Below are 18,537 nucleotides of genomic sequence, written 5' to 3' on the forward strand. Positions count from 1 at the left end.
ATTCCACTGGGAGGCTTTTCCAGAGGGCTGTGAAGGCTGCTGACCTGAAGGTGATCGTAATGCCGCCTGCCTCACCAGCAGTCCAAGACACATACTTATCTTGGCTAGCCTGTGTTTAAATGTAGACATACATGAACTTATATCCTCACACACACACACACACACACACACACACACACACACACACACACACACACACACACACACACACACACACACACACACACACACACACACACACACACGCACGCACTGTCGGCTACTCGGAGATTCATATAGGCCCAGTGGCGTGTAACCGTAACCCAGAGCCTTGCCCCCGGTCCTTCCCACCGTTTTGTGATTGTCAAAGGAGACAGCCATCCCCTGGAAACCCCGGGTTGAATTTATACTGTGTTTGTTGGACAGCCGGTTGCATTTTACTGCTCATTTGTCATGGCTGTTGGAATGGCCGCCATGCGTTTTGCAAAGACGTCAGGCTCAGTATATCAAGGTGTTATTTTTGGAGGCATCCTTCCCCTGCATTCGAAATTGCTCTGCGATGAAATAATACCTGTACTGAGAATGGAGATGTAGCCCTACTGTGGTGAAAAGAGGGGGGGATTCCATAGTACAACTTTTTACATCTTTAGTTAATGCCCCACTTTGTCATACTACAGTCAGTGTCACAATCCCATGGTGAACGGGCACTGTAGGGGTCACTGTAGTGCAGCAGCAGAGAGCAACCTCCACAACAGGCTTTCCGTGTTCGTTGGGCCTCGGTCACATATAAAAGACAGCTGTCTTCTCGGTGTCTCTGGGGGAGAGGGGGGGCAGAGCAGCTCACAATTCATTTCCAATGGGAGTCACGTGGTTTTGACGAGACAAGCTTGCTCCCTGCTTGCTCCATGGGGGGGGGGGAGGAGGGCAGAAGACAGCCATGGAGCAAGCTTGTCTCGTCCGAACCACGTGACTCATTGAAAATGAATTGCGAGCCGTGCGACACACAGAGGGCACAGGAGACACCGAGATGACGAGAAGAGTGTCGTTTATGTGTGCGCCTTGAAGCGCCTGGCCAAGCCGGATGCACTGTGGAAAGTTTTAACCCAGCACTATCCGCGGTGGTGGGCAGGAACTGTTGGTCTATCATTCTGAAAGGTTTTTCCCAGAAAAACTCGAGTCAACTTGCTCATACAATTTCAATTTAAAACATTTGCCCACCACTGCAGAGACCGAGGTTCAATACCTGGCCGTAATGCCTTCAGCTTGGCCGGTTAGAATTGGTGGAATATGATGCCACTCATTCCCAGGAAAATCCATCCTTTTGTGTATCCTGTTCAGTGATGGATAACACTCTCTTGTTCTCTTCCACAATCCCATCAAGTGTAACCAAATTCAACTTGCTGTTTTTGGCAGGACGTTATAGACAAATACGCATACTTTTTAAAAGGAGGACAACAAAGACTGATGAACGATGAAGGTACAAACATCCATCAACAGCGGTCTGATGAGGATCCTGAGCATCTGCTTGGCTACTGCACTGGCAGACATCATTTGCAATAATGATCTCTGGCAGAGAGCATAGCGCAGGTCTACCACCAGTGGATGATTAAGAGAAGAAGGTGGGGATTGATCGGCGACACACTCCGGAAGCCCAATGCCAGCGTCACGAGACAAGCCCTGAGATGGAACCTGCAAGGCACAAGAAAGAGTGGAGGGCCAAAGTATACCTGGCGCAGGGACCTTGAGACTGGCATCAAGCAGTGTGGACTGACAAGGAAACAGCTGGAAAAGAAGGCCCAGGATAGAGGACTCTCTGGCAGACTGTAGTCAACGGCCTATGCTCCATGAAAAGGAGCAATAAGAGAAGAAGACGTCTTAAAAGATTGACAAAAAATAGCTAAACATGGCTATAGCCACTCCAACGTCTGGCATTCATAAGTGAATGACGTCACGTCATGTGGCAGCTAAGTCTATGGACTTTTTATGTTTGTCTTTAAACGGGACCCCACTAGTGACGTCATATGGCAGCAAAGTCTATGGACTTTTAATGTTTGTCTTTAATCAGGACCCCACTTGTGAAGTCATGTGGCAACCACAGTGGGCGCCCCTCCCTTCACACAAGTGTGATTTTCTAAATGTGCACACTTTTTTTTAAATGCTTGTGAGCATGTAGATTTTCTCATAATATGAAAGTATAAAATAGAGTTTAACCGGTTAAATTGGGTTGGATCAAACATGACTAACATGGTGACTAACAGATCTAATAATACAGTCATCCTGACCTGGAACAGTCTGACTATTAGCATAAAATTGCCTTTATTTGACAATGAAACCATGCAATCACTGAGTAGGTAGAGGCCTACGCTGCTCGCACCTTATAATCCCCATTCTTTACTTTGGCAATAACTAAAAAATAACTATGTGCTTGTCTGCCAGTGTGAATCTTAATACAGAATGAGAACCTGCTGCTCCCATACTCCCACACGCACACAAACACAGAACATTTTCCTTTGGATGCAATAAGTGAAACATGTCATCATATTGTATACATCGTAGAAGCCAGCCAATCACTTTGGCCTCCCTTTAATCAGCCTCTTTCAACGTGCCGTCCCTTTTGGCCATGTGACAAATAGCGAAAATAGCAGATCTACATGTAATACTCACAATGCTCACAAGTAGCTAACACCGTCGTACAATGAAGTATAAAATAGAGCTCGAGTGGTTAAGCCGTTGTTGTCAAACAGCTTGTCTCTGCTGCTCCGAGCAGCCGGCCCTGTCAAACAGTTTTCATTAAGGGCAGAATCGCCATGGGCCTCGCCATGGCGGATTTAATGCAATTTCACAGCTCAAGAGTCCACGCAGCTCACTTCAGGGTCCAACCTTGACCACCCGCACCTTTACAAGACCCAGCGGGAGAGGTGCTGAAAGGGTGATGGGCTGTTGCTCAGCTTTAGGAGGGGAACGGGAGCTCCGAAATTAAATTCCAGCACAGGAAATGACTGCAATAATAACATAACACTCTGTTAGGCTTTGGAAATAAACATGCAGGGAGATAGTCCTCCTTAAGTGTTCAGAATGAGGGGGTCAGGAAGGGGAAACATGCTTTGCAGTGGATACATTAAGTAACCCCATGTGGACGTTTTTTTATTATTATTTTGCTTCTCAGAGGGCGAGCTAGAACACTGGTCCCCCTAACTCAGAGAGTATACACAATGGGTTATCTCTGGGACCCCAATCTACACTGTAAAATCCATAAGCCTTGCTGAGCCATGTGGCCCATAGGGCTCATAGTGCTGTTTCTGTAGCATGATTCAGCTTGACGTACAAGTAGGCCTACACCCCCTGGACATGACGCTAGTCATGTGCCAGCAGGGAGGGATTGGACCAGGGATTGTTCTTTGGTATGACTCGGCCCGGGGAATTGAACCCCGACCTCCCAAGCTCAGGCCGGACACTACCCACAAGGCCACTGAGCTGTTCATTTAACACAGAGCGTCCATTTGATTTCATTTGTACAAACCCTTACAGACACACAAACCCTCTTCGAAACTCTATAGAGCGTCGCAGTCCCGCCCCCTACCAGGGCCCAGGAAATGATTCTCCGTTCATTTTCCTCATAGACATTTCAAAAAGTATTTCTTTAAAGACGTTTACGCCGCGGACAAAGCCAACTCGAGTCGTGACATATCATGACAACAAACACCATTTTTTGGGCCGAACAAATAATTAGAAAGAAGAAAAAAACGGCAGGTTACAACACTTTTTGTTGTTTTTCTTCTTTGTAATTATTTGTTTGGTCCAAAATATTGTGTTTGTTGTCATGAGTTGTCACGACTCGAGTTGGCTTTGTCCACGGCGTAACCGTCTTTAAATAAATACTTTTTGATGGGAAAAATGCATTGGGAATAATTTCCTGGGCCTGGCGTCGTCATGAAAGAGGGCGGGACTGCGACGCTCTATAGAAGAGGGTTTGTGTGCCTGTCTGCATGTCTCTATTGTTTTTACACCGCTGGACCGATCAGCTATACATTTGGCCAATGTCTTGTACACATGATGCTCAGATCAGGCTGAAACCTTTCCCAAAATTGGAGTCATAATGTCACCGGCCGGTGACATGAAGTCTGATATCCACATTGGAGCCATGTTTTTCCCATGTTGACCCTGGGATCCACATTATTATTATTTATTATTATTAATACATTTGAATTTTTCTGTTGATTATATAGAGATTTAAACCCACGCATTATACACTGGGGTTGAAATAAATGAGAAAGTTCTTTCAAGGGGTGAATAACGGGTGAATAACGGGTGGATAGTAGCCTATAAGGCTGAAATAAACAGGATATCAAAATTATAAACATGTGAATGCAAGTTCTGATCCCCTCTGTCACTCCTCATCAAGGAGAGGACAGAAATATACATAATGATCGAAGTCCTATGCAACAATCTTTATTGACTAGACTAGTATAGGCGAATGGGCGAAAATTACAAGCTCACAGAGCACTATACTGTGACACATTGTGAACTTGTAATTCTGCAATGTTTGGTGAAGAGCTCTGTTTGAGACCTAGTATCCTGTGGAACTCCAGTCAATAAAGTATATAGGGTTAAACTGGTTAACCTATCAGGCATGTGTCTGTGTATTCATATACTGTAGGTGTTCACATATGCATGCATGTTGTGGATGTGCATGTTCCTCCACATGTGTTCCGTAGGTCTAACTGTAAAACTGTGCTAGCTGACCTCCTGAGCGTTCAACTCAGATCTGAGGTGTGAAGCCCAGCAGAACGCCAAAGGTCCCTCCAGAAAACACATGCAGACTGTCACTCGCCAAAGCCCAATGTAACATACATCTGGATGGAGCTCAAATGAGATAGCCAAGTGTTTCATTTTTGGGGGTTTTACAACTCTGGAGAGGGTGAGGGTGTCTTGGCTCAGAGACTTTCTCGTACAGGAGAAAGAATCCAGAGAACAACAAAGCCAGAGGGAGATTAGGCATGTAAGAAATGTCTGACACACACACCGTGCACGCACGCGCGCGCGCGCGCGCACGCACACACACATACACACACACACACACACACACACACACACACACACACACACACACACACACACACACACACATACACACAGTACACACACATTGCATGCACACACACACACACGGTTGCATGCACACACCAAACATCCTCCAGATAATCCAGTAAGAAATGAAAGGCTACATCTCATTTGTTTGTCCCTTCAGGTTCCAGATGTCTCTCTCTGTTTCTCTCTGTTTCTCTCTCTCTCTCTCTCTCTCTCTCTCTCTCTCTCTCTCTCTCTCTCTCCCCCTCCCTCCAACCCCCCATCTTTTCCCTTCTCCTCTTGCTCCTGGATCAGTTGTGCAACACAGCCCCTTTTGGAAATATCCTGTACTTAATGTGCTGGATACCATCATTACTACAAGGCCACACACAGTGGGCTGTGACTTTCATAATGCCAGGCAAATTACACCTTGACATACCGACCATCTGTTCATGGTTCATAATAACAACTCGTAATATCTCAATGTCTCAATAAAGGGCTTACAATTAAATGTAAAACCACAGAGAATTCACTGCAGAGTCTCTATTTGTACAAAGGCAATACAATCTTAGGCAATAACCCACAAAATGAGGCAAAAGTGATAACCATTTAATTAATAGTTACGATCGACCACATTTGGCAACATCCTGGTTTCAAAACAAATCCACCTCTTGACCCGAATTGCATATCAGCCCCTTTCTCCACCCCCCTCCTTCACAGCAAAACCTTGCCTTGTTGTTAAACTCGGGCGGTGTATAGAAATGGTCCCCTCAAGGATTGCATAAAATTGACCTAAAGGTGCCCTTTGCATTGTCAGAGTTAATTAAACAACACTCTCTTTCTGTGCTTTCTGATAAAAGCACAAACAAAGAATTAACCTTTAAAAAAGAGAAACAACAATCTAAGAGTCCTTCACATTAGGGAACGATGACGAAGAGAGGTTCATGGTTATGCAGTGTATCCAATGAGGTGTACATTCTATTCATTCCATATTTCCATATGGTTGCATATGAATGTAGTCCATGCCAGGCATGCCTGCAAATAGGGAGGTAATGTATTCAACGCCAATGGCAAAAAGGTACGCTTGAAACATGCCTCACAGAAGCAGGAGTGTTCAACTTGACAGTGGACACATACATAATGAAGCTAACAAAGATATGAATATTTAAGATCAAAGCACGTCATCTCCAATCATCAAGACACCTCACTGTCTCCTATAATGAGCAAAGTAAATTTATTATATTTATGGAGCGAATTCGCAATAGGAAATCTTCACACTAGAAATGACAAAAATCGCTATCTTTGAAATTGTTTTGACATTTAGAGAGATTAGACGAATTGAGTGATAATACACTGAAAGACCACATTTCCTTCACTATGGTTTCTTCCTCTATGATTATGTTGTATTGTAGGGTTATTACACTTCCAAGCACTTCAAGTGCGAATCATAATTGCACTTAGGGAGCTATAGTGGTGTATGGACCTTCTTTCTTGTCTTCTCTTGGTCCAGCACTTGCTTTAAACAATATTTGGACGTGTTCTCCTACTTTTATTGTTCAGATATTGTAGTAAGCCTGATTTATACTCTGTCGTATCTTGGAGTATAAATTTAGTAGCCTTCAAACTTTGTCCAGGGTGGCAAGGCCAGGTCCAGCTCTTATTCATACTGACCTGTAACTCATGACATGTCATTCCTGAGCTGACGGCTCAGCAGAAATGCAGGTACATACTGTACCATAGGAGAGAATAAATTGGTCCATAACCTTTCTGTGAACACCTGATTGCCAGTTTTATAAGAGTGGGTGGGCTGCACAGCAGCAATGTCTGACATTCACATTATCTTGAGACTAAAAGCGACACAGAGAGCGTATTTTCCAGTTTCCAACCATAAGCCATTATGTCATATATAATGCCATATAAGTCATAACTTGTATTGCAGAAAGAATATCTTCACTAACAAAGAAAGCAAGGGATTTTGAAGTTCCATTGCAAGCGAGATGCTATGAGGATTGTTCTGATAGTCCAATCTGCTCCATGCAGTCTCCCTCTGTGTATACATTCAGTCATTCACCACCAGTTGAGATGGTTTAGTGAGCAGAACACTGATCGATACTGTCATTAGCTTGAAGCAATTCTTAATTCTATTTAGCCCTGAGCTGAAGATCCTTGTATTGATTTGAAGTAGAAATGCCACAACTACCTTTTTCATAGTGGGGGGAAAAAAAGAAAGGATTTGGACCCACCCAGATTCTTTATTTAAGTGTCATGCTTCCGAAGAAGCCCAGCCCATATGGACTTACAGGACGCTTTTTACAGTTTACATAAACAATTACAATAAACCGACATGACGGTTTGCAAACAATGATCAAGTGATTACCAAACTGACTAATACACTCCAGATCCTTACAAGGCAGATTACATAATATACAACATAAAATAAAATACCATAAAATAAAATACACCATTAGGCCTGTGACAGGAGACACATGTACCTACTTGAATAGCTGGGATTGTCTTCTACTCCAGGCTCTAGAAACAAACTGGGCTGTCCTAAATACTTCATTATTAAATAACCTAACTTCTGTCCATCATCTTCCCAGAATAGATCAGGATTTCTTTGTTGCACTGCCTCAAACAGTGGGTCCTCTCTGTACATGCTAATCCTTTGGACGTAAACAATAGATTATTTATAGAGTGCTACCTGAGCATTTCGTGAGATGAATCGGTCATGAGCCAGAAATGATAATGATCGATTATATACCCTCAGGTTCTGAAAAGGCATTAGAGTATGACTTTCATCAGGTGTTTCAGTCATAAACAAGTAATATTTATCACTGAGTGTTTCATCAAGACGTGCACAGAAACAGTCGGCTCTCTTTCATATCCTGTTTTTAGAGATGAGAAATATTGATATTACTTGTGAAGTGATATCAGCGTGAAGCTTTCGGCAGAGCAGTTGTCACAACACCTGTAGCCAAGTTCCTGATTGCATTTATTTGTTTTCAAATGATCTGTCGTGTTGCTGTTTCTCACTGAGAGAATTAACCTAATGAGAGAAAATTCCCTAAGTGAATGAAGTCTGTTTCTTTCTGTGACTCTTTCTTTTCTCTTTCACTTTCCATCTCTCTCTCTCTCTCTCTCTCTCTCTCACACACACACACACGCACACGCACACGCACACGCACACACGACTGCAGGGAGCAAGGCCACCTGCCAGGGACTGTATAGACTGTGGCCTATATGACAGTGGTTAATAGAACAGGACATGTTGCCTCAGGTGACTGAAATTGCAAAACTAACACCATGCTTCACTGCACCAAGACCCCGGTGTAAAAGGTAGGTATAGTTAAGACGTTTACAGTATGTGTGTGTGTGTGTGTGTGGTGTTTGTGCACGCATGTGTGCGTGTAATAGATGGAAGTCATACTGAAACTCGATTCTCAACCGCTCCTTAAAATGAAATTATTTCAGCAGCACTAAAAGTACTTCACTGTATGTGTAAACCAAAATAAAGAGTTAAAAAAATATATATATAGTCCCCCTAACAAAATAAACTGTGTCAAGTGTCTTCCACTGCCAGGCAAGCTGAAAATCCTGGTCTATGGAACTATTATTTCAATCCATTCATATGTAATACTTTTTTACATTGTATACATGTACTATGTAATGTAATGGATGACTGTGACAGTGTGACAGAAGATATACAATCCCTTATGACAAAGTTACATTTCTCACACGCTCATTGGCTACATTTGCGGAGATGAACTGCTACGTCACGAGCCGTACCACTTTGGCCAGAATGGGGGTTCATGGAAAAGTGGTCACTTGGAAATGTTTATTTGACCGTAAATTGGAAACAATAATTTATAATATAAAATGAACACCAGGTCGGATTGTTTGTTTTCAATACGTTCTCCCGCGTGCATCCTGGCATCCAGGAGCAATGCGATCTATGAAAAGTAGGCTCATGTGTCTCCCCTGCGGCCGCAAGTTGGTGGTACCGGCTCAAAAACATGGCTGGAGAGAAACAGTTATGAAGATCGACCGATTAGCAAGATATTTGCAAAGAAATGAGCCTGTGTGCGACCTAAAGACGAGCTCTCCAAGCTACCGGGCGTACAGGTGAGCACCGCATACAGTTCGTCGATATGCTGCATTTATCCATAATGAGAATACAAGACAAAATGGGTCTCTTTGCACTGTTGTCACTCAGTATTAATCACTGTCTGTAGGCTGCTCGGCCTGTATTTACTGTATGAGCACCGCCACTCAGCGCAAAAAGAACACCGCTGCGCTTATTATAGTCCATACAACCAACGTAAACTACGTGCACTTTGGTTGTATGGACCATAATAAGCGTAATAAACAGCAGATTAGTGCGTGTCAACGCGTGTATCGCGCTATGAATCAATGCAACACCCCTGCTTGCAGCTATGCATTCAATATTCATGCATTGCTTGAAATACGTCATCACACTAGGATTCCCCGCTGTGAAGTGACTTTAATTCTGTACTTTGTGTATTCTGTAATAAGAGTATTTACTATTGTTATATTTGATGCTTTAATTATACGTGCAAAAAGTACAAACAGTTCATGCATTGAGCACTTTTGTTCACTTTGTTCTGAAAATAGATGGCATTTTAATTTGATTTGGACATGATCTGTGGTATAGTAGCTATGCGTTGATAGAAGAAAAAGCCCAAAATCAGTTACCACTCGAACCCATCACCACCACAACGTGACGCATTGTGAGCTTGCACTTCTGCTATTTTCAAAAAATATAAATATTTTGAATATTTTTTAAACGTTGTATGAACTCAAGTCTTGTATATCGGGGTTACTGACAGTGGTACAGCTGTGGTACAGTACAGTGGTACAGCGGGCACTACATGTTGTCAGATGGGGATCTGTAGCTGATGAATTTGAGGATCCTTGACATGAAATTGTTACAGCCAGCCCAAATAAACAACTACACTTTTGGCGAGACCACATTCTCCTACCTCATACTAAATATTGACTTGTGCTTAACACTGCACTGACTTCAGTCAGCAACCCTGCTCATGATGTTACTGTTGTCACTGAGATGCTGTTCAGACTGTTGCTGGTATAGGGTAGAGAATCAGGAAGATGCTACTAAGTGTTTATCCTTGTGGTCTAATTACAAATACTTTATAGACTATTATTGTTCATTCATTCAAAGTTTTTAATTTGGTAATACATTTTTCAGAAATTGAACAATTATTAGTGTGGTTGCCTATAGGCAAGCAGACTATTGTTATTGCACTCCAGCACTTACATTTAAAAACCTTAAAATCGTGCAATAACTCTCTCTTCTCCCCTCCGATTGGCCAGCGATTTGGAACTCTTCCCAACGCATTTGTGCGCTTTGCCTTAATCTGATTGGACAGTGACATACCCAACTCAACTCTTCTAATTGAACAATATTCCTATAGAGATAGGCAACCACACTCGCAATTCCGCAGGATTGCATCTTTCTAGTTCAATTTATTGCCACCTCAGAAGAACTATGAACTACTGCAATTTTGATTGTTTTGTACTTCAGCCCTATTTGTTGTAATACTGATTTTCATTCACCAATTGAGAGCAGTACTACTTTTGTGAATCTGCAGAAGAGGACAGTATGCACCAGTATATGAGTCATTTTTGAGTGGTGCACCCACTCCAAGGAACAGCAATGTCTGTCTTAAAGGGCAGATCTGTAATTGCTGGTTTTCTGCTCTTGTTTAACCTATGTACCTATGTGACTATTTTTAGAGTACCAGTAGGGGCAAAAGTGGCGCTGTTGTGCCAGAAACAGAGAGAGAGAGAGATAGTGCTGCACTGTTGCCTGCTAATGAGAGAGATAGAGGGGGAGAGGGAGAGGGGAGTTGCACCACTCAGTTCACATGGGTGTGATTTTTTTCAATATTGACCAATAGTTGAAAGGTGTGTGAGATCAGTTCTGCAACTTGGCTTTTAAAGATGTGTGTGCTCTGACCAATCACAACAGTTTCCTTCACCCATGATGAGAAAGTAATTGAACAGTGTTTCCCAAACATTGGGTCGTGACCCTTTTTGGGGGGTCACAAGTAAATGTCCAATTTTTAAACATATTTCCTAGAATTCTTTTATTAGCAAAATTATTTTTTTCCTGGCATATAAAAAAAAAAGATTTGAGGTGTATTTCTTTGTAGATTAAAAAAAGGATGGTCAAATTATAATTTGTAAAGTGCCTTTTGATCAGTGCTCCTACTGGACTGATCAATGTGATAAATATGAAATGAACTTAGCCCGGGGACCATTATCCAGCCTTTAATATTATACATGAGAGCCTTGTCTAACAGCGTAACAGCCTGAAGAGCTGTCACCTCTTATTTTTTTTAAATGCTTCCCTTCTGCTTTCTAAAATTCTTTTGTTGTATGTTAATGTGTCCTTGTGCTCAACTCGAGAACCTGAATTCCTTTTAAGCACAAATGCACTTGGCCAATATAATCATTCTTATTGTGTAAGGGCTTGGCAATGGATAAATGTGATTGTCTAAAGTTCAGATAGGTGCAGTCGGAAAGTGAGGAAGAAAATTCCCCTGTAGCCTGAGCCATCTCAGAGAATCTGAGAAAGTCTTTCTGTGGTTGCGGAGTGTGCTTGGTTTCCCCTTCCCAGACCCCGGAATTTAATTTATTGCTGTTGCTATCTGGAGCAGCCCAGTTTTTGTCACTTTTGAGAAGTTGTAAAGGGCAAAAAGAAAGGAATACATTAGTTTGACTAATAATTGGACAAAAGTTGTGACATGAAAGAGTTTGAGGATAAGCTACTGTATAATGCCATGTATATATGTATAATGTTCTATGATGGTTGGTGGTGGTGCTGCAGAGTGTTGGCTTAAACGCTTTGTGTGGAGGTCTATTAAGTTGCTGAGTTCTAGTGCTGTTGATGCAGCTGTAATGGCACTTAATCAATATTTTGCAGCCAGAGTTCAGCTTCCAGTGAGTATTTTGCTTGCAGTCTAAAAGCGCTGTTCCTCTGAACTTTTTGCCTCTACAAGCACATAGCGCGCCACCGAGTGGCGTGCTATGAGCTTGTAGGTCTGCTATTTTTGAAAAGTCGTGAAAATGTGGCACAAATCTTTGAATATATATTTCAGAACATTTTTAACTAAAATATTGGCTTCTGAGGGGTCCCTGGAACTACATTATGTTGAGATGGGGGTCCGTGGCCCAATAGAGATAATTCTGGGGGTCCTTGACGTGAAAAAGGTTGAGTACCACTGACATAGAAACATGGTTTTCAGAAAAATGTTAGGATTTAGAAGCCTTTTTTTCGACCACAGTCCAAAATGGGTTAATTCCAACTGGCCATTGTGTAGGCTCGCAGCATATCTGGAAGGTATACCATAAAGATTTTCGACTGTACTAAAAATGCTGATGTGAAAGACTGTTTTATGAAACATGCTTGTTTTATGAAAGTTTAATTGAAAGCTGGTTATGAGTTTTAGGTTCATTCATTTTAATTAAGACTAATTTGATCAAGGTAAGTAGATTTGTCAGTATAATTCATTTTTGCTCATTAGCAAACAGATGCTGGCTAGTGTTGCATTCTTTCTGACTTACTTGCATATAGTCGCTGTGAGTTCAAAATGGTTATTTTTCAGAAATATAAAAAGAAGATCTGTGTTCCAGTGGATCAAATGTAGTTATTTAGTCCCAAGCTCTTGTTAACTACTATTTATGTAACAATCTTTCGAAATTAGAAGATCTACACGCTCTCATTAATCCTTGGGAACATGAACATTGGCTATTTTTGAATACTTTTGTGTGACACACTGTTGTGTTGATGAAGCATTAAGTTATGGGGAACAAAAGTGACCAATATAACTTATAATTTAAAGGCAAGTTGTATTGGCACGTTAGAAATATTTACATAATACTACACAAACCTGATTATTGTTCACAAAAAATGATGTCAATTGAATACCCATTTTGACGAATGGTTTCTCCTGTACACACAGTAAAATCCCAGTTTTAATTTAACCCTGAACACTAGTACTACAGAGTTAAAATGTCATGAAGAATGTTGTCACTTTGTAGATTCATGTTGTCTAGCTTCCATTGAAAATATCTTTGATACGCCTGATACGTTTTCGCCACTAGTGTGAACACATCATCAGACCCAGAGTCAATATCTTGACTCCACTTAGAAGATTAGATTTGTCTCTGATGGAGCACGAGCTCTGTGGCGCACACACTTGAAAATGTGTCGGTTACTTTGATCAATCTCATAGAAACATCACGTGCATTGATTATTAACCCAGCGTTTGGTTTCACGAGTGTATTTAACATTGGAAGCTTAATAAGAAGAACTTGGGGACGTAAACCAGGCATTTAATGTAAACACATGCCATTTGTAAGACTCGGGGAGTTTACATTGGCCAGCAAGCAGCTCCAATGTGGTTTCACATGTGGCTGTATGAGGAGAGCGGAAGGGGGCAGAGGAAGCTTGGATGCTTGCTTAACATTTCCGCTCAATCATGGCCCAAGATCATATCCCCCTGTCAAGATCATATCCCCTGTCACACACGCCACACATTCTTATATGTAGACGCCGCACACGTTGCTCTACTCCAGTGACAGTCCCAAACTCCCAATCCCATTCTTTTGCATTTTGCTTTAGGAAATGATATCCTAAACCAGGGGGTCCTAGACGTTTTCAGCTCGAGACCCAGAAGAGGAATTTGGCTGGGACTGAGGAAAAACACATGCAGAATTAATCACTATACTAGTTACTGTACTTCCATCCATAAAAACTGGTCCTATGTTCGGGAAACACTAGCCTAAGCTATTGATATTGATAAGGAGCATGGGTCAGACCAGCTCTAGTTCACATTCTTACAGGAGTTATAATGTTATCGTTAACTGTGTGGTTTTTGCATGAACTGGTTTGCATGGTGGAAATGATGCGACAGAGCATAATGATATGCACTATGTAGGCTACCAATTAAATTCTCTAAGTGAAATATTGCTCCAAGGTGTAGCCTACTTAGACCTAATATAGGCCATGCAAGCATTATACAACAAGATCAAAATGCAATTCACCACTCCAGTATCTGGGCTCACTTCAGTGATGAATGAGGTGGCATAGTGCTCATGTTATTTTGTCTTGGGATGGAATAATGGCAATCTTATTAGGAATTGGTCCATATACTGACTTTATGTTGTTACTTTAAATAATATATAGTGTATACATTATTGTTATTTATTTACTTTTACTCAGTTGATGAAAATGTCAAGATTGACACTTTGACTTGACCTTGTAATTTCTAGAACAAAGTAAGCCTTCCAGATGACTTGCAGTAGAATCAGAAGATATTTAGTGCTGCAGAAGAGAGTAGAAAGGAGAAGAACAAGGAAAGTGCATCTAAAGTCTGAATAATGAATGCAGACCATATTGTGGATGGAAAGGGATGTGGTTGTGTAATAGTCTGCAGTGCTGAACATTTCCCTGCTAAATTGTTGGTCTGGCTAGACATCTTGTTTCCAAGAAAAAGTGATGCAAATTACATACAGCGTCTAATGACTAACTTTTAAGGGAATCTGTAGTCCTGTGGAAGCTAAGGTATTATTATAATAGACTGGTACAGACATTATTACAGTTCTTGGCAATATTTAATTTCTAGCAAATCGGTACAAATGTGTCACTGTGTAGTAACATCCTTTGGTACCACAGTTCAAGTCTTAATCTGTTGATGAGAACAGATACAGTGAGCAGATACACAAAAGACACTGTTGTTGACTGAGTTGTGACTGAGTTCTTGTTGTCCTAGCAGTGTAGTCTTCTTTGTCTTGTCCCATGTTTTTCTCTTTCTCCGGACGGCACACCGGGCCAGTGTAATAACTGGATGGGGTGCACTACAACAGTGATGTAAATAGGTTTTCAATGTAATGAGTCCCAGGATGCAGGGATGGTCTTTTAGATGAGTCCCAGGGACATTTTATGAGTCCCACTTCAACCACGTTAGGAGTCATATTTTGCCATTTTTACAAATTGCTGCATTTAACTCCCATTTCATTTTATATGGTTATAATGTGGTTATATTCATGTAGAAAACAGAAGAAATGATTATTATAACTAAAGCTAGCAAAATAAACTAGAATAAAAACAGTACAGTACTAGTACAGTAGTGCATCCTGTGGATGCAGAGGTCGTTGTTTTATTGCGTCCCTTAACTATAAACTGCGTTTTGGGATGCAAAATGCACCCTATTTTAATCTCTGCTACAAATACAGAACCTATGAACATACTCATAGCTGTTCTATCATTTGCCACCCACTTTAATAGTTATTATACTATAGTAGCTTTAAATTAAATATCATTGTGTAACTATTTTGTGAAAGCACCAAGAGACATCCCCCAAAGTATTGTCTCGATGTCGAGGCATTTGGTCAAAAATATTGTGATATTTGATTTTGTCCATATCACCCCAGCCCTACTAACAGGCTAGTGAACTGCATAACAAAGCTGTAATTATACACATCTCTCCTATTCCATTTTTATTCTCAAAAGTCAAGGCGGGCTGCCTTGGTAACGGTGCCCAATATAGCTCAACGGGAAGTAGTGTTCTGTTATGGAGAAGTAGTGTGGTGATCGGGATGGTAACCGTGTCCACAAAGCCTGGCGTGGATGCTGCTATGTGTTAGCCTGGCTTGGCCAGCCTCATAGCGGAGATTCACTGAAGATTCTTCCCCGCATATGAGTCTGGACTTCGGCCATAGGCAGCTTGAAAAGTGGGCGTTAGTAGTTGCCTTGACAGACAGATCCATCTAGCCAATCAGCGTAACAAAAAGCTGACGTCACCACACAGTGCGCTGGTCCGCTCCTCATACCACGGCAACCACGCTAAAAACAACAAGGTCTGTTTAATAGTTTCTACTTTATACGTGAGCGAGATATGTCGGATATATGTCAGAGTCTATATCTGAAATAACTGCTGTTCTTATCGTTTCTGTGTAAACTTTTAAACTTGTTGCGTTGAGGGCAGCCATTGTTGTTTTGAAAGTCCTGCAGCATGAATGTTACGTCACCATATACACATGAACCAATCAGAGGCTGCTTTTCACTGTTGTACGGACAGCCGTTGAAACGCAGTCACTGATTGGCCCGATTGGCCCCGGTCATTTTCTGATTTCTCCAGCTTCCGCATACACTCAAGAAAAACCCAATAAAAAAAATACTATATACTATAGGCCGAATGAATAATTAACATGACCGGAGAAGAATTAACTCGACTTGAGTTAACCACATGAACCCTAGCTTCCCTATTTTGGACATATCATAATTTATACATGAAGATAAACCTTATTTCAGACACAATGGGTCCATATACAAAACAAAGAAACAAGACAGAAAATAAAAACACAGAGATAGCCTATGTAAGACTAAGATTGTCTCAAAAGAGGATAGACAGTCCAAAAAGATTATTTGAAAACAGCTGAACCACAAGCTCACAGGCACAGTGTGTTTGCGATTAGAGCTCGGCAGATTTATCTGTCTGGCCAATATGCATCGGTCATTATTTTACTTTTTGACATCGTTATCGTTATTTGTAACCACTGTCAAATGGCGTGCAGCCCTGTTTTGGACATCATATGTCATATGTGAACATTTCAGTCAGAAGATCTACATGGATGCTCAAGCCTTGCTTTGAGACAAATTAGCCAATAGGGATTATAATCCATCCATCCATCTTGAACCGCTTATCCGTAGTCGGGTCGTGGGGGCAACTGCTCCACCAGAGTGTTCCAGACTTCCCTCTCCAGAGCAACATTAGTGACTTCATCCTGGGGGATCCCGAGACGTTCCAAGGCCAGTGAGTCGATGTGTTTAAATAGGGATTAAGTGCTTAAATAATAATAAATCTAGTTAATTCTCAAATACAAACATTCTCAAATAGAAACTTTAATAAAGTTTTTGTGAAAGATTGGACACTGCATTGGTAATTGGTGGTTTAGGGATCTCCAAAATCAGGATAGACGATGGTCTGGCTGTAGTCGCTGTACTCTGAACTACGATCAGCTATTTCCATTACTTATACAACAAAGCATGTATAGGATTTAAGTGATTAAGCCATGAATGACCTCGCATTATCTCTAAATATTTGGAAAAATGGAGCTTGCCATGTGCTTGTTTCTGCTGCTGCCAGCCTGAGACAAGCTGATGTTGTGAATTTGAACCCCAAGCCCACGCCTTGTCATTCCTCTGCGGTGCCTCCCACCACAGCAGTGGGTGCGGCACGTGCATGCATGAGAGAGAGAGACAGCAGAGAGACACTCACTTTCACCCTCTGTCATTTGGCCCTTTTGTGAACACACACACACACACACACACACACACACACACACACACACACACCTCCCTCCTACCCAACCCCACCTTTGTGTGCTGATGCCTCTCCCTTCACCCACTCACGGTCTCCTTGCGCTCCCTCCCATCAGTCTGTGTACTTCTCCCTGACGAGCACGTTTTGCGTGCAAGTGTCTCCCTGGCTGAATCTTTCCTCATCCCACAGCTATGATTTAGGCGTCAGGGTTGCTCTCACAAACTCCCAACCCTGGATTAGGTTACCCTGCCATTACTCAACTCGTTCCCCCTGCGAGGGTGCTCTGTGTCAGGCATAGTGGAGCCTGACTGGCCTGCCTGCTGCAGTGCCTCCCCTGGCCTGTGTGGACTGGTGCAGTTGAACCACAGACGCCCCTGGTTTGTGGAGGAGCGCTCCAGCCATGGCACAGCCTCCCAGAACATAACGCAGTCCCGTGAACAGTGGGCAACCTGGCCAAGCTGGAGCCTTGCAGCTGTGCTCCTCATGCCCGCTCCGTAGTGGGATGCGTCGCAAACTCCAGAGTGTTGATTAACTCGAGAGAGTGTACAAATGGACCCGTAACTCCACTCAGAGTTAAATGAACTGAGCTGGAGGCAGACCTGTCCTAGTATAGGCCTATCCATCTCCAGCCTACAAGTGGAAGTGGAAAACCAAACGCATCTTTAATCTCTCATGGAGTTACACAGCTTGACGTTAGAACATTGTTTTGTTTTGTGTGTGTTTGTGTACATCATGTCCGGGTTGATAGGCAAGTCACCCAGAAATAATGGCTCGGCAAGGCTGAGTTTGTTGGCACATTGGCCGTGGACCGCACCATGGGCCCGGGCGGCCCCTTGCATGCGTCACAAATCAGCTGGTGATTTGTGGACCTCATCGTTTTATGGTTATGTAATGTCGGCTCCCCTGACGAGTAAAACGTCTTGTTAAACCTCAGCGCCACCCTATTCCCATAAAAGTGAGTGATGCAGGCAGCAGAAGAGGGCCCAGGCAGCCACCCTGTTAAGGATGGCTTCCCCCGCTGTACTGTACACTTGTGCGTGTCCTGGGACAGTGTGTGTAGTGGTCTAGTGGGCCAGGCCAAAGCTTGACGCAGCAGGAATTTCACCGGCAGGGCTTTATC

At 42.4% G+C, this 18,537-nt stretch overlaps 1 protein-coding gene across 3 annotated transcripts in view; it reads left to right on the forward strand.

Moving 5' to 3' along the window:
• Positions 1–9,042: 9,042 nt before the first annotated feature.
• znf438 (zinc finger protein 438) overlaps positions 9,043–18,537 on the forward strand; it is a 62,362-nt gene continuing 52,867 nt past the window's right edge. For all 3 annotated transcript variants that reach the window (XM_079490210.1, XM_079490211.1, XM_079490212.1), the window contains exon 1: positions 9,043–9,168. The gene's annotated coding sequence lies outside the window, so the exon portion shown is untranslated. The remainder of the gene's footprint in view (positions 9,169–18,537) is intronic.

This window comes from Electrona antarctica (assembly GCF_951216825.1).
Source record: "Electrona antarctica genome assembly, chromosome: 20".
Lineage (NCBI taxonomy): Eukaryota > Metazoa > Chordata > Actinopteri > Myctophiformes > Myctophidae > Electrona > Electrona antarctica.